The sequence below is a fragment of the Marmota flaviventris genome, chromosome 8, assembly GCF_047511675.1.
Source record: "Marmota flaviventris isolate mMarFla1 chromosome 8, mMarFla1.hap1, whole genome shotgun sequence".
NCBI lineage: Eukaryota > Metazoa > Chordata > Mammalia > Rodentia > Sciuridae > Marmota > Marmota flaviventris.
In genome coordinates this window covers 96,701,836-96,725,028 of record NC_092505.1, presented here as the reverse complement: position 1 = coordinate 96,725,028, position 23,193 = coordinate 96,701,836, and the positions used below count along the sequence as shown (strand labels likewise).

Genomic DNA, 23,193 nt, shown 5'->3' with positions numbered 1-23,193 from the left:
ATTCCATCTTATTTTCTGCACTTAGTATATCTGGAGTCCATTTCATAGCAGTATATATAGTCTTCATTTCTTTTAAAGAAGCTTAGTACTTTATTAAGTGGGATATGCTATATTTTATTCAACCATTCTCCAACTGATGGCCATTTGGACTGTTTTCAATATTCCCTTTGCTATTACAAATAGTTCTGCAATGAATAACTTTGCATGTCTTTTTTCCCCCTCTGAGTCAAAGAAATTTGCTACATATTGCCAAATTCCCCTTTATAGAGATGATACCACTTCTCCCTTTTCTTGGCTTTCTCTCAATTTATAGAAACTCTTGGGGAGTCTAGACTTTTTAGTGTGATGTAAGTGACAAATATTTTTCCCAGTTTGTCGCTTTCTTTTGAGTCTTTCTCCTTCTCCCACTCCTTCTTTTCCAGTACTCGATCAAACTCAGACCCTCACACATGCTGGGCAAACACTCTGCCACATTCCACACTCCAACCCCCACCCCCTTTTTAAAATATTTTACTTTTTAGTTGTAGTTGGACGCAATACCTTTATTTTATTTATTTATTTTTATGTGATGCTGAGGATCGAACCCAGATCCTCACAAATGCTAGGCGAGTGCTCCACTGCTAAGCCACAACCTCAGTCTCTCCATCCCCTTATTAAAACAATGTTTTCTGAGATAGAGTCTTGCTAAATTTCCCAGGATGTCCTCAAACTTGGGATCGTCCTGCCTCATACTCCCAAGTAGCTGGGATTACAGGTATGTACCACCATCCATAGGTTCTTTTGATTTATTTTTTTTAATAACCTTATTTTATTTATTTATTTATTTTTATGTGGTGCTGAGGATCGAACCCAGGGCCTTGCACGTGTGAGGTGAGCGCTCTACCGCTGAGCCATAACCCTAGCCCCTGGTTCTTTTGATTTATGATGACACTTTTTTAAGGAAATTTCTTAAATATGTAATATTTGTCAATACATTTTCTTTTACGACTTTTGGATTTTGCATCAGAGATAGAAAGGCTTTCCCTACTGGCTGTTTATAAAATAATCACTTTTTTTTTTTATCATACTAGCATAGTTTCATTTTTCACATTTAAACTTTTGATACTCTTGCAGTTTATTCAATTATCTGGTTTAAGGTATTTCTCAAACACCATCTTTTTCAAGTGCCTTCCCAATCTTCCATTTTTCAGTTCTTAGGAAAATTGAGGAATAAAAGTCCTAGAGAAAAATGTCAAAGAGAAAAAAAATAACTATTCTCAAATGATTATTTACAGATTTTCTCAAAGCTGTGATAAAGTAACTGCTTAATTATCTGAGCAGGTATGCAGTGCCAACTGCCAGACACATTTATTGAGCTGAACTTGAAGAACACTGAGAACAAGTTAAGTGTATTAAGAATATGAGGGTAAATCATTGATTTCAGAGTAAGAACTGTGTACTTCTTATGCTTGATTAGATGATGTTTCCTCCGGTCAACAAATGTTTCAAAACTTCAAAATCTTAATCTTCTCTTATTTTTTTCAAGTCTGGTTCTTCATTAATGTTTTTACAGAACTTTGGTTTTTAAAAATTTACATACAGTAAAATGCACTCTTTGGTATGCAGTCTATAAGGTTTTTGTTTGCTTATTTGTTCAACTTGTGATAATACAGATTGAACCCAGTGGTGCTCTACCATTAAGCTGCAACCCCACCCCTTTCTATTTTGAGACAGGGTCTCCATAGGTTGCCAAGGTGGCCTCAAACTTGTGATCCTCCTGCCTCAGCCTTCCAAGTACTGGGATTCCAGGCATGCACGTTCACGCCTGGTTTACAGTCAATTAGTTTTTTAAAATGCATAGAATTGGGCTGGGGATGTGGCTCAAGCTCTAGCGCGCTCGCTTGGCATGCGTGCGGCCCGGGTCCCATCCTCAGCACCACATACAAACAAAGATGTTGTGTCCACCGAAAACTGAAAAATAAATATTAAAAAATTCTCTCTCCCTCTCTCTCTGTCTCACACACACACACTCTCTCTCTCTTTAAAAAAAATAAAATAAATTTAAAAAAAATGCATAGAATTGTGTAACCAAGATTGCAATTGAGAAGATTGCAATCAAGATACAGAACAGTCTCACAAACAACTCTTTCTGGCTACCTCTCCCCAAACCAGAAACCCTGGCAACCACTGTTCTGCTCTTTTCTCCTAAATTTTGCCTTTCCAGATTTCATGTCATGTAAATGAAATCCTGCTGCTATGGTCTGGAGGTTTGTGTCCTCCCTGTCCTGCCCAGTTTCCAATGTTGAAACCCAGTTCTCTATGTGACCATATTCATGGGTGAGGCCTTTAAGAGGTGATTCAGGCACAGGTAGAGCCCTTGTGAATGGGATTAGTGCCCTCATAAAGAGGCTTGAGAGAGGTTTGCTCCTTCAACCACGTGAAGACACACACTGGGCACTATCTATGAGAAACCGGCCTAGGTAATCTATTGTTTATAATTACCCAATGTAAGGTATTGCATCACAGCAGCCTGAACTTCCTAAGATTCCTACTTATGGAGCCTTTGAATTTGGCATCTTTGACTCAATATAAATCACTTGAGATTTATTCATGTTATTATGTGTAAAAAATTTTTCTTTTTAAACTCTGTGGTGTTCCATTAGGCAGATGTACCAGCCAGGTGCAGTGGCACATACCTAACCTCCCAGCTACTCGGGAGGCTGAGACAGAAGAATCACAAGTTTGAACCAACCTGGGCTACTTAGTGAGACCCTGTCTCAAAATAAAATTTTAAAAAGTGTTGAAGATTAGCTCAGTAGTAGACCACTTGCCTAGCATGCTCATGGCTCTAGGTTCTATCCTCAGTGCAAAAAACGAAAACAACAAACAAATAAACAAAGGATGTATCACAATTTGCACCAGTGAAGATTATTTAGGATATTTCCAGCTTTTAGTGATCCAGATTTCCAGTATATAGATCCTGCACATATTTTGTTAGATATATACCAATACAAAAATGCATCTTTTTCTTTTCTTTACTTTGTGCTGTAGTTAATGATTCTTTCTCTCCCCTCCCCACCATTGCTAGTACAGTAGGTACAGTTGATTTTTAAAATGTGTTTTAGTGACAGGCATGGTCGCACAAACCTGTATTCCCAGCAACTCAAAAGTTAGAAAGGCTGGGGCAGGAGGAACTCAAGTTTGAGGCCACCTTCAACACTTTAGTGAGATCCTATCTCAAAAAATAAAAAGGATTGGGGATGTAACCCAGTGGTAAAGTGCCCCAGGGTTCAATCCCCAGTACAGTAATAATAAGTGTTTTTATGTGCTGTGAACTTGCTAAACTTACTTATTACTTCTAGGAACTTTTGCAGATGCCTTCAAATCTTCTATGTATGTAGACAATCATTTCATAGCTTGCTTGCCTGTCTATATGCCTTTTATATCTTTTTCTTGCCTCATTGCATTGACTAAGACTTCCAGTATGATGTTGAATTGGACTGACAACAGTGAATGCCCTTGTCATCGTCCTAGTCTCAGGAAAATAGTCACCATAAAGTAGGATATTAACACCAGTTCTTTGAAGTCTTCTTCTATTCCTCGACTGCTGAGAATTTTTATCATGAATAGGTGTTGAATTATTTCAAATGATTATTCTTCATGTACTAATTTGATTAAATGAATTTTATTCTTTAACCTGTTTATATGATGAATTCCATTGTTTGATCTTTGGATACTGAATTTATCTTGCATCTATGGGACAAACTCCCACTGATCATGATATGCTATCCTTTTTATGTATTGCTGGATTAGATATTGCTTATGGGTTTTTTTTGTTGTTGTTTTTTTTGAGGATTTTGCATGTGTATTCATGAAGAATGTTGATCTGTAGATTTCTTGTAGTGTCTTTTGCCAGTTTGGGGATCAGGATAATGTTGGCCTTTTAAAACACATTGGGAAGAATGTTATGTTCTTGTTTTCCATAAGAGATTTTATAAAAATTGGTATAATTTTCTTCTGCAAATGCTTGGTGAAATTCACCATTGAAACAATATGGGCCTGGAGTTTTTTCATTAAAATGTTTTAAAAATACAAATGCACTTTCTTTAAAAGACATAGGACTCTACTTGTTATCCATTTCTTCTTAGGGGAGTTTTGGTCATTTATTTCTTTCAGTTATGTCTACTGACATATGTGGTTCAAATTTGTAGACTTGGAATTGCTACTGCTACTAATATTTTTATCTTCTTTTTCTCCTCCTTTTCCTTTTTTTTTTTTTTTTGTCAGAGCTGTGGATCTTATCCAACATGTACATGCTAAGCATGAACTCTACTACTGAGCTATACTCCCAGCCCCCTTAACATTCTGTTTGTTTTTTGTGTTTTTTGTTTGATTTGATACTGAGGATTGAACCTAGGGCTGCTCAACTGTTGAACTACATCCTTAGTCCTTTTTATTTTTTATTCTGAGACATTCTGAGACAGGATCTCACTAAATTGCCAAGCTTGGCCTCGAACTTGCAATCTTCTAGCTCAGCTTCCTACATTGCTGGTATTGCAGACATGAGCCAGGGCAACCTGCCCCATTAATATTCTTTTAATGTCAGTAGGTCTGCAGGTGATATTTTCTCTTTAGTTTCTGATATTGATAATTTGTGTCTTTTCTCTTGTTTTTCTTGGTCTGGATCAAAAGCTGTGCAGGGTTGGAGATTTTACCCTACTTGCAACCTGGTAAATTAGACTGCCACAGCTTATGGATCCTGGTAGAAGACACATGACTCCTAAATTAGAGACAAAGTTCAGTTTATTACAGCAACAGCAGCAGCCAAAGTATCAGCACTTTTGTAGCAGTTCCCTGGGCACAAATTCCCACAAATCAATACAAAGAAAACCAGATGATGACACCTGAAATTGTAGTAGATTATGGGCGAAGAACACAAAATTTAAGGCACTAGAATATATATATATATATATATATATATATATATATATATATATATATATTTTTTTTTTTTTTTTTTTTTTTTTTTTTTTTAACCAGGGATTGAACCCAGGGGAGCTCATCCACTGTACCATATTCCCAGCCTTTTTTTAAATTTTATTTTGAGATAGGGTCTTGCTAAATTGTTCAGGGCCTTGTTAAATTACTGAAGCAGGCTTTGAACTTGCCATCCTCCTGTCTCAGCCTCTGAAGCAACTGGGATTACAGGAATGCACCACTATGCCCAGCAGTCTTCCCAGTTTCTTAAGGTAGAAGCTTGGGTTCTTGATCTGACACCTTTTTTTTTTTCTTTCCTAACGAAATTATTTAATACTAGAACTTTCATTCTTATCACTGTTTTAGCTGTATGCCACCATATTTTGATATGTCAAGGGTGTTGCTCATGTCTTGTATATCCTTGTTCATTTTCTTACTTGTTTTGTCAATTCTGAGAGAATATTGAAGTCTTCAAAATACAATTGTGGCTTTGTTCTACTTGCTTCTGATGCATATATTTTGATGCTTTGTTGTTAGATCTATACACATTTAGGATTATTATGACTTTTTAGTGAATTGAGCCTTTTATCATTGTGGAAATGTCCTTCCCTTATCAGTGGTGATTTTCCTTGTTCTGAAGTCTACTTTGGTATTAATATAGGTCCTGCTAGGGTGTTGTTTTGTTTTGCTTTACTTTCAACACTGGCGATTAAACCCAGGGACACTCTACCACTGAGCTACATCCCCAGCTATTTTTATTTTCATTTTGAGTCAGGGTCTTACTAAATTGACCAGGCTGGCCTTGAACTGGTGGCTCTCCCACCTCAACCTCCAGAGTAGTTGTGCCCATCTCTACTGGTTATTTTGAATGTGGCTCTCAAGGCATATTTTTTTCTAAATATATTACTATATTTAAAATGGGTTTCTTATAGACAATATAAAGTCTTGGCTGATAATCTTGTTTGTGTATATGTGTGTGTGTGTGTGTGTGTGAGTGTGAGAGAGAGAGAGAGAAAGAGAGAGAGATACTTGAGGTTGTACTCATGTATATGAATGCTAGTTGAGCACTTTACCACTAAGCTATACCCTCAGCCTTTTTACAAATTTTTATTTTGAGACAGGTCTTGCCCAGGCTGGCCTCAAACTTGTGATCCTCCTGTCTCAGCTTCTCAGGTAGCTGCAATAAAGGCCTGGGCCACTTTTCTGGCTGTTTTTCTTATCCAATCAAAAAACTTATTTTTTAATTGGTATATTTAAACCAATAACCCATAATATAATTATTGATATCATTGGAGTTGAATCTACCATTTTATTTTTATTTTCCATTTGTCCCTTCTGTTTTCCTTTTTTTTTTTTTTTTGTATTCTTTTGAATATTTCTACTCTTTCATTTTAATTGCTCTATTAGCAATTTTGGCTATATCTTTTATTATGTTTAATGGTCATGCTAAGAATTACAATATACCTATATATCTTTTAACCATAGGTTTATGTTAATATTAACACTTTAAGTAAAATATATTAAACATAAGTAGAAGAGACTTAAGTCTCTTGAGACTTCCCTCCTTTTATGTTGTATTTGTCATTTATATCATATTGACACCATTGAACTTCCACCAGTCTTTTGCTTTCAACAGTCACACATATTTTACAGAACTTACAAGGGAAAAATATTCTGTAACATTTACCTAAACATGTGTTTGTTCCTCTGTCAACTCTAATGCTCCAGCTTTCCCTCTTACATCATTTCCCTTCTGCTTGAGGAACTTCCTTTAGTATTTCTTTTTGAGCAGGTCAGCTAGCAATGGATTGTCTTAGTTCCCCCCAACCACCCCACCCCACCCCACCCATGATATCTTCACTTCCCCACTCTATCTAAGGCTGTTGTCAATGGCTGTAGAATTCTGGGTTAGTAGTTCTTTTCTTTAAGCCTTTAAAGATATAGTTCCATTGTCTTCAGGGCTTTATGAGATTTTTCAAGATCTTTCAAGATTTTTTTTCTCTTTGGTTTTCAAAAGTTTAATTATCATATGTCCAATGTGGTTTCCTTTGATTATTTTATAACCTTATCTGTTTCACCAAACTGTAAAATTTTCAGCCATTACTTTTTAAAATATTTTTTTCCACACCAATCTCTTCCCATTCTGGAACTAAAATGACACAAATATTATATTTTATTGTCCTATATGTCCCTGCTGATCTGTTTGGTTTTTTAAATATTTTTTTCTCAGCTCTTTACAGTAGACGATTTGTATTGATCAATCTTCAAGTTCATTTGACTCTTTCTCCATCATCTTAATTCTATTTTCCTATCCACTGACTTTTTTTATTTCACACATTGTATTTTTGAGTTCTAAAACTTCCATTTGACTTGTTTGTTTATAATTTCTGTTTCTCTACTAAAAATCTCTATCTTTCATTTATTTCAGTTTTACTTCATGAAGGGTGATTTATAGCAGCTGATTTAAAGTCTAATATTCCAACCTCTGGATTTTCTTAACTTAGGAATTTGGAGATACAAAGAAAGAAAGATATACTGAGTTTCAAAAGAGAAGTACTCATTAACTATTGTAATGAGGGAAAACCACCCAGAAAACTTTGGAATGGAAAACAAGCAACTCCTGAACAACCCGCCCCTGTGTCCTTGTGCCCAAGTCTTGCCTACAAAAAGTAGGATGATGTGAGGGTAAGAAAAGCCAGAGCAAAAATTGCATAAATTGGCCTTGATTCCACTTCTAGTTCAGCCCCCTGGCTATTACTACTGTCCCTCTATAAATATTAGAACCTCAGACCAAGACAAGACTTCTCACTCTTGAGATTGCTCACACTCTCTCTTTTCCTTCAAGTGTGTAATCCTCGCTTTCCTAAATAAATCTCTGCTTGTTCCTCAGTCTGTGCATGCTGAAATTCTTTTCCATTACATACATCAAGGACCCTGTCAACCTGAGTTGAGGTCTCCCTCTGTGGGACCTCCTCACCACCTTCTCCAGTGATAATCTTGGGGTTGGCAACTTTCCATTGTCTTTTCACTTAAATATTGTTCATATTTTCTTGTTTCTTTATACAAAAAGTAATTTAGGACTGTATTCTGAACATTTCTAATGTATAATACAAAAACTCCTGGTCTTATTAAAATCCTCTGGAGAATATAACATTTTTGTTATTTTAACAAGCAAGCTGCCTGGTAGGTCTAAACTAAAAATTCTGTTTCTCCTTCTTTGGATAATTTTTTTAATTGCATTTATTTGTTTATTTATTTACTTATTATTTACATATTGCCCCCCAAAAATCCTTCAGATAAAGAACATTCTTCCTCACCTTCGGTTGATTTTAATCTAATTTTCTCTGTATCCAAATGAGTTTCTCATTTGCAAAGAGCTTTCTTTCTTTTTTATTTCTTTTCTTTTTCTAATATGGCAATTGTTTATTTTTGCTTTTATACTGTCATAAAGGAGTATCATCATGTCCCTTTTTTCACGAGAGAGAAATAGTTCTTTGGTCAGTTAGTTTCAAAGTAAATTTCATTCTGCTTTGGGTCTACATCACACATTTGCCTCTCAGGGGTCAAGTCTGAACTGTGCATGATTTATGTCATGGATCAGTTCTCAATACCTCTGCTATGCAGCTTTGGACCTGTTTCATGCATACATACCTCAGGCTCAAGATATAAGATTCTAATTTGGCACTTCCTTCCACAAAGTTTAAGAATTATAGGGATGTTATAATAATAAGACATTTTTTTCCCTTACTATTCCTTGTGGCATTGTTTTTACTCTCCTACCATGTCAGCTTAATAATGATTTATACTTGAGTCACAAATCTACTATGTTAGAGTTTGGATCTGAAATGTCCTGCAAAGGCTCATGTGTTGAAGGCTTGGTCCCCAATGCAACAATGTTCAGAGGTGGGGCTTTTGAGAAGTGATTGGATCATGAGAGTTCTGACTTCATCAGAGGATTAACAATTGAATGTAGTATCAGGAAGTGATTGAAACTGCAAGATGTGAGGCCTAGCTAAAGGGAGTGGGTCCTTGGGATCATGCCCTTGGGGATTATCTTGTCCTGGGCACACCTACCCCCACCCCCCAACAACCTTCTACATGATGTTCTGCCTCAACTCAGGTCCAGAAAAATAGAGCTGGTTGATTGTCAACTGAAACCTCTGAAAACAAGAGCCAAATAATTTTTTTTCTGCTTTAAGTTGTTTATGTCAGTTATTTTGGTCACAGCAATGGAAAGCTAGATACATCCTAAAACTGATTTTGTTCTTTCTGTTGTTAAGAAAAGAAAATCATATTAAGATTTTATTAGCCAGGTGTGGTGGCATACACCTGTAATCCCAGCGCCTTGGAAGGCTGAGACAAGAGGATGGCAGGTTTGAAGCCAGCCTCGGCAATGGCAAGGTGCTAAGCAACTAAGTGAGACCCTGTCTCTAAATAAAATACAAAATAGGGCTGGGATGTGGCTTCGTGGTTGAGTGTCCCTGAGTTCAATTCCAGGTACAAAAAAAAAAATTATTTATCATTGGGGAAATAAAAACTTTCCATTACAAGGATAAACTAAAGGAATTCATGAGCACTGAATCAGCACTACAGAGAATATTTAAAGATTAACTGAACACAGAAGAACCCAAAACAAACTCCAAATATTCCAAATAGACTAAGATTACTAGAATATCAGCCAACTAAATGAAAATCAAGACAGAATTAAGTATAGCAAACAAATCAAAATGACAAGAAACTACAAACACATTATCCATTATAACACAGAATATAAATGGTCTCAATTCCCCAATTAAAAGGCATAGATTAGCAAAATTGATCAAAAAATAAAATCTGACTATATGCTATTTGCAAGACTGATCTAATAGGCAAAGATGCCCATAGGCTGAAATTAAAATCCTGGGAAAAAATATCCCATGCAAATGAAATCCAAAAACAAGTAGGAGTAGCTATTCTGATATCTGACAAAGCAGATTTCAAGCCAAAATTAATCTGAAGAGACAAAGAAGATCACTATATACTTACAAAGGGAACAATCCAACAAGAAGTTATAACCATAGCAAATATATATGTCCAAAATGTTAGTGCCCCTAATTATGTAAAAACAAAACAAAATAATCTTTCTGACATTAAAGCCCAGATAAACCCCAATACAATAATATTAGGTGATTTCGACACACCCTTATCACCAATAGACAGGTCATCCAAACGTAAAGTCAATAAAGATATTTCCAACCTAAATAATTTTATAAATCAATGGATATAATAGACATCTACAGAATATTTCATAGCAAAACAGCTAAATTTACAGTCTTCTCAGCAGCTTATGGAAAATGTTCAAAAATAGATCACATTCTAAGTCACAATGTAAATCTTAGTTTAAAAAAAGGAAAGAAAGAAAGAAAGAAAAGATATAATCCTGTACATTCTATCAGATCACAATGGAATTAATTAGAAATCAAAAGCAAGAAAAATAATAGAAACCACATTATCACATGCAGTTTGAAAAATATTCTTTTAAATAAAGAATAGATCAGAGAAGCAATGAGAGAAGAAATCAAGAAATTCTTAGAAACAAATGAGAACAGAGATATAACATCAAAATCTCTGGGACAACATGAAAGCAGTTCTAAGAAGAAAATTTATAGCATTGAGTACCTACATTAACAAAATAGCAATTCAAAATAAATAAACTCATACACCTCAAGGCCTTATAATAGGAAACAAACTCCAAAATTAGTAGAAGACAGGAAATAATTAAGATCAGAGCTGAAATTAACAAAATTGAAGATTTTTTAAAAATACACAGTATCAATGCAACAAAGAGTTGGTTCTTCAAAAAGATAAATCAGACTGATAAATCCTTAGCCATACTAACCAAAAGAAAGAGAGAAAAGACACAAATAAACAAAATTAGAGATAAAAAGGAGATACAACTACAGACAGCTCTGAAATCCAGAGGGTCATTAAAAACTATTTTGAAAATTTTTACTTCAATAAACTAGAAAATCTGGAAGACATTGACAAAGTTCTAAACACATAGGAGTTGCCCAAATTGCACCAGGGAGACACAGAAAATCTAAACAGACAAATATCAAGTAATGAAATTGAAACAGCAATTAAAAACCTTCCAATACAGAAAAGCCCAGGGACCATAGGGATTCTCAGCTAAGTTCTACCAGACCTTTAAAGAAGAACTAACACCAGTTTTTCTCAAATTATTCCATGAAATTCAAAGGGAAGAAACACTCCCAAATACATTCAATGAAGTCTATAAAACCAAAATCAGACAAAGATACATAAAGGAAAGAAAACTACAGACCAATATCCCTGATGAACATACATGCAAAAATTCTAAATAAAATATTATCAAGCCACATTCAAAAACACATCAAGAAGATAATATACCATGATCAACTAGGTTCCATCATAGGGGTCCAAGGGTGGTTCAACATATGCAAATCAATAAATGTAATTCGCTACATAGATAGAATTAAGGACATATGTCACCTCAATCATATGATCATCTCAATAGATGCAGAAAAGACCTTTGATAAAGTCCAATACTTGTTCAAGTTAAAAATATTGGAGAAATAAGGATAGAAATAACTTACCACAACATTATAAAGGCTATTTATGACAAATCTAAAATCAACATCATACTGAATGGATAAAAACTGAAAGTATTTCCTCTAAAATCAAGAACATGATAAGGATGCCCTCTCTCACCATTTTTATTCAATATCGTTTCTGAAACACTAGCCAGAGCAATCAGGCAAGAAAAGAAAGTTAAATGAATATAAATAGAAAAAGAAGTTAAATTATATGTTTTCTAATGACATGATCCTATACCCAGAAGACCCCCCCAAAAAAAAAATCCACAAGAAGATTTCTAGAGATGTTAAATGAGTACAACAAAGTAGCAGGATATAAGATCAACATTCATAAAACATTTCCTTTATTCCAACAGTGATACTGCTGAGAAAGAAAGCAGGAAAACTATCCCATTCACAATATACTCAAAAATAAAATTTGGAGGAATTAATCTAACCAAGGAAGTTTAAAGATCTCTGCGATAAAAATGATAGAACGTTGAAAAAAATCTTAGAAGATGGAAAGACCTTCCACATTCTTGGATAGGCAGAATTAATATTGTCATAATGACCAAACTACCAAAAGTGATATACAGATCAATGCAATCTCTATCAAAATACCAATTACATTCCTCACAGAACTATACAAAACAGAACTAAAATTCATTTGGAAAAATTAAAGATGTGGAAAAACCAAAGCAATCTTGAGCAAGAAGAGTGATGCATGATGCATCACAATACCTGATCTCAAATTACACTACAGAGTTATAGCAGTGGAAACAGCAGCTATTGGCATCAAAATAGACATGAATATCAATAAAACAGAAAAGAAGATACAGACACAAACCCACATATTTACAGTCATCTGATACTTGACAAAGACGCCAAAAATATATATTGGAGAAAAGATAGCTTTTTTTTTAACAATTGGTGCTGGGAAAAATGAACATCCATATATAGAAGAATAAAAATAGATGCCTATCTCTTACCCTGCACAAAAGTCAAATCAAAGTAGATAAAAGACTTAGAAATTAAATCAGAGCTGGGAACAGTGGCACACATCTGTAATCACAGCAGTTCAGGAGGCTGAGGCAGGAAGATCCCAAGTTCAAAGCCAGCCTCAGCAACTTAGTGGGGCCTTGTACAACTTAGCAAGACCCTGTCTCAAAATAAAAAATGTTTAAAAAGGCTGGGGATGTGGCTCAATTGTTAAGCACCACTGGATACAATTTCCTATACCCCTCAACAAAAAAAGAAAGAAAGAAAGAGAAAGAAGAAAGAAAGAAAGAAAGAAAGAAGACCAGAAACTTTGCTACTGCTAAAAGAAAACACAGGGTCAACACTCCATCATATTGGTGTAGGCACCAACTTCCTAAACAAGACCCCTAAGGTTCAAGAAATAAACCCAAGAAACAGTAAGTGGGATGACATCATTTAAAAGCTTCTGAAAAGCAAAGGAAATGATTAAGAGTATGAAGAGTGAGCCTACCAAATGGGAGAAATCTTTGCCAGCTGCTCCTCTGATGGGGGATTTATAACCAGAATATATAAAGAACTCCAGAAGCTTAACACCAAAAAACAAATAATAAATGGGTAAAAATCCTAAACAGACAGAGATCCAAAATGGTGGAAGAGAGGCGGTCATGTTCCTGGCTACTCAGTGGCATGAAACCAAGAAAGCAGACAGGTAGTTTGTCTACAAATGCAACATTTACCCCTGTAATAAACTCTATTACATTGGTCATCACAGGGAGAAAGCAATTATTAAGAGAAAAAAGAGGAGAAAGTTTCAGGTGGGATAAAACAGGTAAAAACTCTTTTATGTTATTAATTCTCCTGGAGTCCTTGATAATTAATATCATCATTATCATTTTTCTTCCATTGAGAGGATTCCCAGAAAGTGGAAGAGTTTGCCTACATTTACACTGAGAGTTAAGCAGCAGATCCAGGTCAAACAGGAAATCAGAGAGAAGCATGGTGCAATGAAAAAAGTGTGACTAAGAAGTTAGGAAAACTGGCTTTGCTATTTATTAAATCTGTGTTAAATTTCAGGACATAACCCAGGGAGCTGCAGAAGGATGAAGAAGATTAGACTATCACAGAGCTGATTCCTTTTATCTAACTCAAAACATTTCAGGGCCTCTTATCTAAACTCTTTCCTTTCCCTTTCCCCTTCCTCTTCCCCTCCTCAATCTCTAGTAACCACTATTCTACTCTTTTCTTCTGAGATCTACTTTTCAGTTTCCACAAATGAGAACATGAGGCATTTGTCTTGCTGTACCTGACAGTTTTATCTATTTTGACATAAATGACAGGATTTCATTCTTTCAGGGGCTGGATAATATTCCATTGTGTATACATACCACATTTTCTTTATGCATTCATCCATTGATGGACACCTTGGTTTAGTTCATATCTTGGCTATTGAGAATTGGACTGCAATCAACATGAGAACCCAGGTATATTTTGATATTATTTCAATTCTTTTGACTGTATACCCAGAAGTGGGATAGCTGGTTCTGAGTAGTTCTATTTTTCATTTTATTAGGAATCATGATCTTGTTTTCCATGGTGATTATACTAAATGACATTTCCACCAAGAATGCTTGAGTATTCCCCTTTCTCTGTGTCCTCCCAGCATTTGTTATTTTTTGTCTCTTTTTAAAATATTTTTTGAGTTGTAGATGAATATTGATTGATTGATTGATTGATTGGAGCTGGGGATTGAACCCAGGACCTTATGCATGTGAAGCAAACATTCTACCAACTGAGTTATATCCCCAGCCCCATTTTTTGTCTTTTTGATAATAGTCAATTTAATGGGTGAGATGACTTCTCATTATAGTCTTGACTTTCACTTCCCTGGTGATTAGTGGTATTAAACATTTTTTCACTTATTCATTGGGCATTCATCTTCTTTTGAGAACTATCTACTCAGCTACTTCATCCATTTTTTAAAAAGATTATTTGGGGTTTTGCTATTGAGTTCACTCTGGATCATAATCCCTTGTCAGATAAAGAGTTTGCAAATAGTTTCTCCCAATCTGAAGATTATCTCTCCTTTCTGTTGTCTTCTTTGCTGTGCAGAAGTTTCTTCATTGGATATAATACCACTTGTCTATTTTTGTTTTTGTTGTCTATGTTTTTGGGGTCTTATCCAAAAGATCTTTATTTACACCAATATCTTGAAGTTACTCTGCTTTCTTCTAGTAATTTCATAGTTAGAGGTCTTTGATCCATGAGTTCAGTGACTTCTCAAGAATGAAATAATGAGGGCCTTGGTTGTGGCTCAGTAGTAGAGCACCTGCTTTGCATGGGCGAGGCACTGGGTTCGATCCTCGGCACCAATAAAAATAAATAAATAAATAATGGTATTGTGTCCATCTACAACTAAAATAAACAAAAAATTTTAAAAGAATGAAATAATGAAGCAAGGTCATCAAATAAATCTGAAGTATTTCTAAGAGGAACCAAATTATTTATAAGCTACTACTTCTGAAATTGTAAACCTTCATACTATTACAATTATACATTTTCCTACTTCTCATTTTTTTTCCAGCACCCCACACATTTTGAAGGGAGAAGAAAAGCTATGATATGTGAGAAGTACTGTAAGCGAAATCCAAAAATCCAACCTTGCTGTTTGGAGCAAATGGTACATATTCAAACTATTCCCATTTTTCCCCCACTGGTGAGTCAATGGGAAAAATATAGCATGCCCCATTGTTATGTTCATCGATGATGCACCAATTTTTTTTTAAATGTGGAAAGAGAAAGAAAAAAATTTAAAACCATATTATAAGCATGTATTAATATGTCACAATGAAATCCACTATCCTATATAATTAATATACACCAATAAAAAGAATGAAATTCTTTCTTAAGATAGCAAGATAAATGGGATAAAAAATATAATTGCATTGCCCTACCAACAAATTGCTAACAGGTGTGATTAGCATAAGCATTTTTTCACATCAAATAGAATAAGTCTTCACTAATAAAATGAAGAGCATAATAGACATCTGATATGATAACTGCTTTTAAACATATCATTACCCTAAGTACATGTATGAAGACACAAATGGTGTGACTCTACTTTGTGTACAAACAGAGATATGAAAAATTGTGCTCTATATGTGTAATATGAATTAAATGCATTCTGATGTCATACATAACAAATTAGAATAAAAAATCTCTTTAAAAAACATATAAGAAAGGAATAGAATTATCTTGCATGATTCAACCTGGGTTTATGCTCATTTGCTGGTTGTGTGATCATGGATAAAATACTTAACCTTTCTGAGTCCAGCTTACCTGAATTATAAAATTGGAAGAACAATAGCTATGTTATATATAATTTGTTAGAATTTGATGTCTATCACTGTTAATTCATGTTTGGTGACTATGAATTCAAAGTCAGTAAAAGAGAATATATGCATTGGGGGAGGAGGACTGGGGATAGAATTCAGGGGCACATCACCTCTGAGCTACATCTCCAGCCATTTTTCTTTGTTTAAATTTTTAAACAGAGTCTTGCTAAATTGCTTAGGCTGTCTTCACACTTGTGATCCTCCTGCCTCAGCCTCCCAAATCAGAGGGATTTCAGGTATGTGCTACCATGCCCAGCAAGTACATGCATTTGTCTGAAAAAATGTCCTTGAGGAGAATTTATTCTAGCCATATATTATTTTATAAGTTTAGTAAAATGGAAGGGTATCTTAAAATATTATCACCTAAGGCAGAAAAACAAATCTTTTAAAATAATGTTTTCCTACTTCAATATCTCATTTGATTAGATTAGGTTAAATGTTTCTGAAAGGACCTGAATATAATAATGCACTAAAGTTTGTCTATAGCTGGCCTCAAGCTTTTGCTGACACTTAATGAAATCTGTTTAATTACTCCAGTAGCCCCCATGTTGGCTGCTGTGTTGGGGTCACTGGAAAACTTGACCCTGTGGTGCTTGGGATACAAGAACATCTTCTGCTGATTGAAGGCTACACCCTGTGGAAATGTTTTAATGTGGTCCTTGAAGCATATCCTAAGAAATGCTGTCAACACATATTCTTCCTTGTCAGGCCTTTATTTGGTCAGGAATACTCCAGAGTTCTGTCTTTCTGCCTGTGGTTTACCACATTGTCTCCTGTTTGCTTTCACATTGGGTTTAGCTGTGTTCATTGAAGCAGAGGGAGCTGAATTAGAGGGACATCATCAGCACCACTCTCCCAGAGGAAATTCCCCATCAGATAAATCACTAAACCAGCTACCACATTCTGATCACAGAAGTCACATCCTTGCCACCTGATCAGTCACTTGCAGAAAAACACATTCCCCACATGGTGAGCTAAGGGATGAGCCCAGTGAACCACGTGGAAATCTGGAGTTGATCATAAACCCCAGTATTAAGAATTTCAAAAGCAGAAGGAAAAGGCAAACGTGAAAGGCCAACTTACTCAGAATTCATACCATCACAGGCAAGTTTTAAAAATAACAAATAAAAGATTTTTAATTCTAGTGTTTAACATAAACTAAAATCCACAACTGAGTACTTATTTAAAAGAATCCAGCTAGATATGGTAACACTTGCCTGCAATCCCAGCTACTTGGGAGGCTGAGGCAGGAGGATCACAAGTTTCAAGGCAGCCTGGGTAACTTAGCAAGACCCTGTCTCAAAATGGAAAATAGAATTAACTCAGCAGTAGAGCGCTTGCCTAGCATGTGCAAAACCCTGGGTTCAATCCCGAGTACCTTGGTTTTTTTTTTTTTTTTTTTTTTTTAATCTGAAATTGATAAAACATAGATAACACAGGAAAAAACTCTAAATGAACTTGTATTTAGCAGTGATATTTTAGATTTGACACCAAAGGCATGATCCATAAAAGAAAGAATTGATAAGCTGGACTTTATTAAAATTTAAAATATCTGGGAGCTAGTAGTAAAGCACTTACCTAGAATGTGTAAGGTCCTGGTTTGATCCCCAGCACTAGAAGAAGAAAAAATAAATAAACGTAAGTCAGCTCACAAAGCCAAAAACAAGTCACAGCTTGGTAAAAAAATATTTGCAAAAGATATACCTTATAAAGATTGCTACCCACAATATTCAAAGGACCATTTTAAAAACTCAACAATTAAAAACACCCAAATTTTAAAAATGAGTCAAAGACCTTTATACAGACATGATTAAAGAACAAATACAGATAACAAATAAGCATATGAAAGATGCCCCACATGCCAGGCACAGTGGCTCATGCGTATAATCCCAACAGCTCAGGAGACTGAGACAGGAGAATCACAAGTTCAAAGCCAGCCTCAGCAACTTAGCAAGACCCTAAGCAATTTAGGGAGACCAAATCTCTAAATAAAATATAAAACAAGCTGGGGATGTGGTTCAGTAGTTAAGCACCTTTGGGTTCAATCCCCAGTACCAAGAAAAAAAAAAAAAAAAAGAAAGAAAGGAAAGATGCCTCACATCATATGTCATCATGAAAATTCAAATGGAAACAAAGATACACGTGGCCAAAATCTAGATACTGACAACAGGAAACTGGCAAGGATGTAGAGCAAGAGAAATGTATTTCTTGTTGGTAGAAATGCAAAATCATACAGCCACTTGGGAAGACAGTTTGGTCATTTCTTATTAGACTGAATTTAACTCTTATTATATGATTCCATGACCACATTTTTTCATACCAAAGGAAATAAAGCCACATGGCCACATAAAAACTTGCACATGGATGTTTATGGTAGTTTTATTCATAATTTCCAAAATTTGGAAACAACCAATATATCCTTTAGTAGCAAGTGGTTAAAATAAACTGTATTACATCTTGACAATGAATATTATTCAGCACTAGAAACAAGCAAATGATCAAGCCATGAAAAGATGCAGAGGAGAATTAAATGCATATTAGGAAGTATAGAAGCCAGTCTGAAAAGGCTACCTACTATGCCATTCCAACTACATGACATTCTGCAAGTCAAATTCTTTTAAGAATGGAGAATATTCCAGTATATGCAGAAGTAACTTGGTATGTCCACAACAACTAGTTGTAGAGTAAAGTGAGGCTCACATTTCTTTGAAAAACAGTAGACTTTTAGAAATGTGATCATCAGAGGAAATCTTACACTTTTTGTTCAAATAATTCTTTTTTATAGTTCAGTTTATAGTTAATCCAAATAATAGCTTCAAAACCATTCTCTACACTTTAACATATTTGAGGTAAGCTAGAATACTTGTAGTGCCTTTTTATTTTAGATACTAATTACTCATTGCATATTCAGCAATGACACAAAATTGAATTTGTCTTTCCTAATTCCAGAATATTATGAGAGAATGGATTTTCTCAACTCAATAGTAATGAGTAAGAACCATAGAACCATGGTGGTCTTTCTCTCTCTCCATCCCTCGCTCCCTCTCTCTCTCTCTCTCTCACACACACACACACACACACACTCACACACGCACACGCACACACACATCTTTAATAGTGGGAATTGAACCCCGGAGCACTACTGAGCTACATCCCTTTTTTATTTTTGATTTTGAGATAAGTTCTCACTAAATTGCAGAGGTCTTTACTAAATTGCAAAGGCTGGCCTTGAATTTGCAATCCTTCTGTCTTAGCCTTCCAAGTCACTGGGATTACAGACATGTATCACAGTTTCCCAGCTGGCCTTCCTCTTTTGCTCTGCTTCCCCACCAACAGCAATGTGGAACATAAGAATAGTTTTCTCCCAAAAAAGTTCAGGACATTGACAGACCTATAGACAGGAGGACACTGAACCAGAGAGGTGATAGTGTCTGAACCAAAAAGAAAATAGATGTAGCAAATATCCATAAACTTGAAATAACCTTAACAAGAAATTCTCAAGACAAATGTAAGCACAACCATTTTTAAAAATTGGAATTTGAAGTCATGCATAGTACTGCCCACCTGTAATCCCAGTGGCTCAGGAGGCTGAGGCAGAAGGATCTCAATCGAGTTCAAAGCCAGCCTCTGCCCCAGTGAGGGGCTAAGCAACTCAGTGAGACCCTGTCTCTAAATAAAAAATACAAAAAAGGACTGGAGAGGTGGCTCAGTGGTTAAGTGCCCCTGGGTACAATCCCCAGTACCAAAAAAAGAAATTGGGATTTGAAAAAACAAGAGACATACAAAGGCAATTCTGAAAATGCTTTAGGTGAAATCAAACTAACCTATAAATTCATTTCGATTTCTAACTGTTAACAGTGGTTACCTCTGAGGAGTAGAGCTAGGGGAAACATTTACAATACTTAAGACAGATAAATCTCTCTAATAGCGATTGATAAAACAATAACCCAATAGAAAAACATGGACAAATGATATGACCAAACTCACAGAGGAGGAAATACACATTGGTCTTAAGTATATGAAAAGAGATTTAGCCTCATTCATAATAGGAAAAATATACAATAATACACTTCTAAGATTTTCACATATCAAATTAGCAAAAACCAAAGTTTTCTAACACACTATCAGCAAGATTGTGGGAAAACAGAAACTCCTGAACTGCCGCAGTCCGGCTGCAGCAAACTAACCAGGGGGGTAACGAATAACTTGTGTACGTTGATACAGCAGGAGTGGGAGCCGTTTATTGCAGGACAGGAGCAGTATTTATACATTCCACACAGCTTATCTAATTAGCATAAACTCGATACAGCACTGAACCAATAAGAAATCTCCACACTTAATGGCTCGCTTTTGTTACTTTTCAAACCACTCCCTCTGGCATTTTGCCAGGCACCATCCAGACTTGTTTACGAACTCTAACATTCCCCTGGCAAAATGCCAGGTGTTATTTTGACTTGTTTACAGACTCTAACATTTCCCCCTTTTGTTTAATTTAAATAAGGACCATAGTGGTTTTTACAGAAACACCATAAATAACCTGCTACAAAAAGAAAGGGAGGATACAAAATGTCACAATACCAAGCCAATTGATGGCTCCATGCAAGAAGCCCTTGGAAAAATTATACCAGCAATGACACCGTTTGCAAAGATACCGAGTTACAATTTGTTGTAGATTACAGTTTGTTGTCTCAGTCCAGGTAAAGCAGTCTCTCAATAGATTAACTCACAGTCCAGGTAAATCACAGTCCAGGTAAGTTCTGCAGGCAGCTAGCTTAAATCACAGTCCAGGTAAGTTCTGCAGGCAGCTAGCTAGATCTGAAGTTTTGTCCGGTTCTCAGCCGAAGTCTCGTCCGGTTTTCAGCAACACTGGAAATTCTTCCACCTTGGTCTTTACCGGCACTGGGACGAAGGCAGGAACTCCGGATGGCTAAAGAAAATCCTGTAGCATTCTACTAAGAAAACAACCTTCTGAACAATTTAGTACATTATCTCAAGGTTTTCTACATTTGAAATAAGCATTAATAGTGCTCATTACTCATCAGCTTCCAGGTGTGGGAGAACCATTGTAGCTTAGTTATTGGCATTGAAAATGACCAAACATCAGGGACACCAGTAGCGTCTTTTGTTGGCTGTAGCGTCCTGGGCAGCCCCAGATGGCCCTGGGGAGTGTCCCGGACTCAAACTGCTACTGGGCACAGGGAGCAAGAGCCTGCGAGATTGTGCCTCCAGGTCAGGTCTAGATTTGGGCTCGCGGCAGTGGAAGAGCTAGCTCCCCGGCCAGGAGGCGGGGAAGGGCCAGTCGCCGCCGCCTCTTGGAAAATCCTTGCTGCGTTATGACCGGCTTGCACACTCGGTAGCCGCTTCTCCGCTTCACGCACCCTCCAGTAACGAAAAGTATTCAGTAATAGCCTTTTGTTGCAACTTTTTTCCTGATAATCCTTCTTCTTCTGAACTTTCTTTTTCTTTCTGACTAGAGTTCCTGGGCTTTTATCAACATATGCCCTAACTATTCTTGGTTCCACTGGGGTGCCTTCTTCCCTTAGTAATTTACTTCTCACCCCTTCCATATTCTCATCACAAAGACAATACAATACACTGAGACAAAACAAGACACAAACATACTGTATCAATCTTCTCCATTTTCTCGAAATGGCTATTTTTCCTCTCGCCCTATCTGCCTAGGGACGAGTAGATTGCTCCTGTCCTATCTATGGACGGGCAGCTTTTTTTCGTCACTTACCCCCGAGTGTCCCGGGGCTCCCCGTAACGGGCCACCATCTGCCGCAGTCCGGCTGCAGCAGAATAACCAGGGGGGTGACGAATAACTTGTGTACGTTGATACAGCAGGAGTGGGAGCCGTTTATTGCAGGACAGGAGCAGTATTTATACATTCCACACAGCTTATCTAATTAGCATAAACTCGATACAGCACTGAACCAATAAGAAATCTCCACACTTAATGGCTCGCTTTTGTTACTTTTCAAACCACTCCCTCTGGCATTTTGCCAGGCACCATCCAGACTTGTTTACGAACTCTAACATTCCCCTGGCAAAATGCCAGGTGTTATTTTGACTTGTTTACAGACTCTAACACTGAACATTGGTTTCTTCTTCTCTCCTCTTGCTCTTCTTCTTCTTCTTCCTATTATTAGTAGTATCATTATTATTTTGTGGCACTAGGGATTGAACCCAGCAGCACACTACCTCTGAGCTTCAACTCCAGTCCTTTTCTTTTCTTTTCTTCTTTCTTTCTTTTCTTCCTTCCTTCCTTCCTTCCTTCCTTCCTTCCTTTCTTTCTTTCTTTCTTTCTTTCTTTCTTTCTTTCCTTCCTTCCTTCCTTCCTTTCTTTCCTTCTTTCTTTCTTTCTTTCTTCCTTCCTTCCTTCCTTCCTTCCTTCCTTCCCTTCCTTCCTTCCTTCCTTCCTTCCTTCTTTCTTTCCTTCCTTCCTTCCTTCCTTCCTTTCCTTCTTTCTTCCTTCCTTCCTTCCTTCCTTCCTTCCTTCCTTCCTTCCTTCCTTCCTTCCCTTCCTTCCTTCCTTCCTTCCTTCCCTTCCTTCCCTCCCTCCCTCCCTCCCTCCCTCCCTCCCTCCTTTCTTTCTTTCTTTCTTTCTTTCTTTCTTCATTTTAACACAAGTCCTCACTAAGTGGCCCAGGCTGGCCTTAAATTTTCATTCCTCATATCTCAGCCTCCAAAGTCTCTGGGATTAGGTATGTGCTGCCAATCCTAGCTCTATTTTTTTTTACATATTTAGAAATCATTAAAGAACCTATGGAGTGAAATTTATGATAACTATCAAAATTACAAATGCAGTCAGGCTAGGTGGCAGCTCACGCCTGTAATCCCAGCAATTCTAGAGGCTAAGACAGGTGGATTGCAAGTTCAAAGCCAGCCTGGGCAAATTATCATGATCCTGTCTCTAAATAAATAAATAAAAAGGGGCTGGTATGTAGCTTAGTGATAGAGCACCCCTGGGTTTAATCCCCAATACCACCAAAAAAAAATTACAAATGCATATGCACACTTATATTATACACACTTCCTGCAGATATACTCAACTGTGGACAAAATGACACCAGATAAATTGTGTAAACACTGTCTAAAATAGTAAAAGATTCTGAACAAATCTACTGTCTTTTAATTGAGTACTAATAAAGTAAGAAATATCATACAACTAAATATTATTCAGCTGAAAAGTAAAGAAAAAAATCTTTATATGTTAATATTGGGAAAGTTCCATGATATATTGTTCATTAAAGAAATTCAGGTACATAAGA

At 36.3% G+C, this 23,193-nt stretch overlaps 1 long non-coding RNA gene across 1 annotated transcript; it reads right to left on the bottom strand.

Annotated features, from left to right (window-relative positions):
- Positions 1–20,138: 20,138 nt before the first annotated feature.
- On the bottom strand, positions 20,139–21,994 carry LOC139706789 (uncharacterized). The gene is made up of 2 exons (XR_011708435.1): positions 21,660–21,994; positions 20,139–20,868 (listed from the first exon to the last, which is right to left on the bottom strand). It is a non-coding gene; the product is annotated as an uncharacterized lncRNA (long non-coding RNA).
- Positions 21,995–23,193: the final 1,199 nt, after the last annotated feature.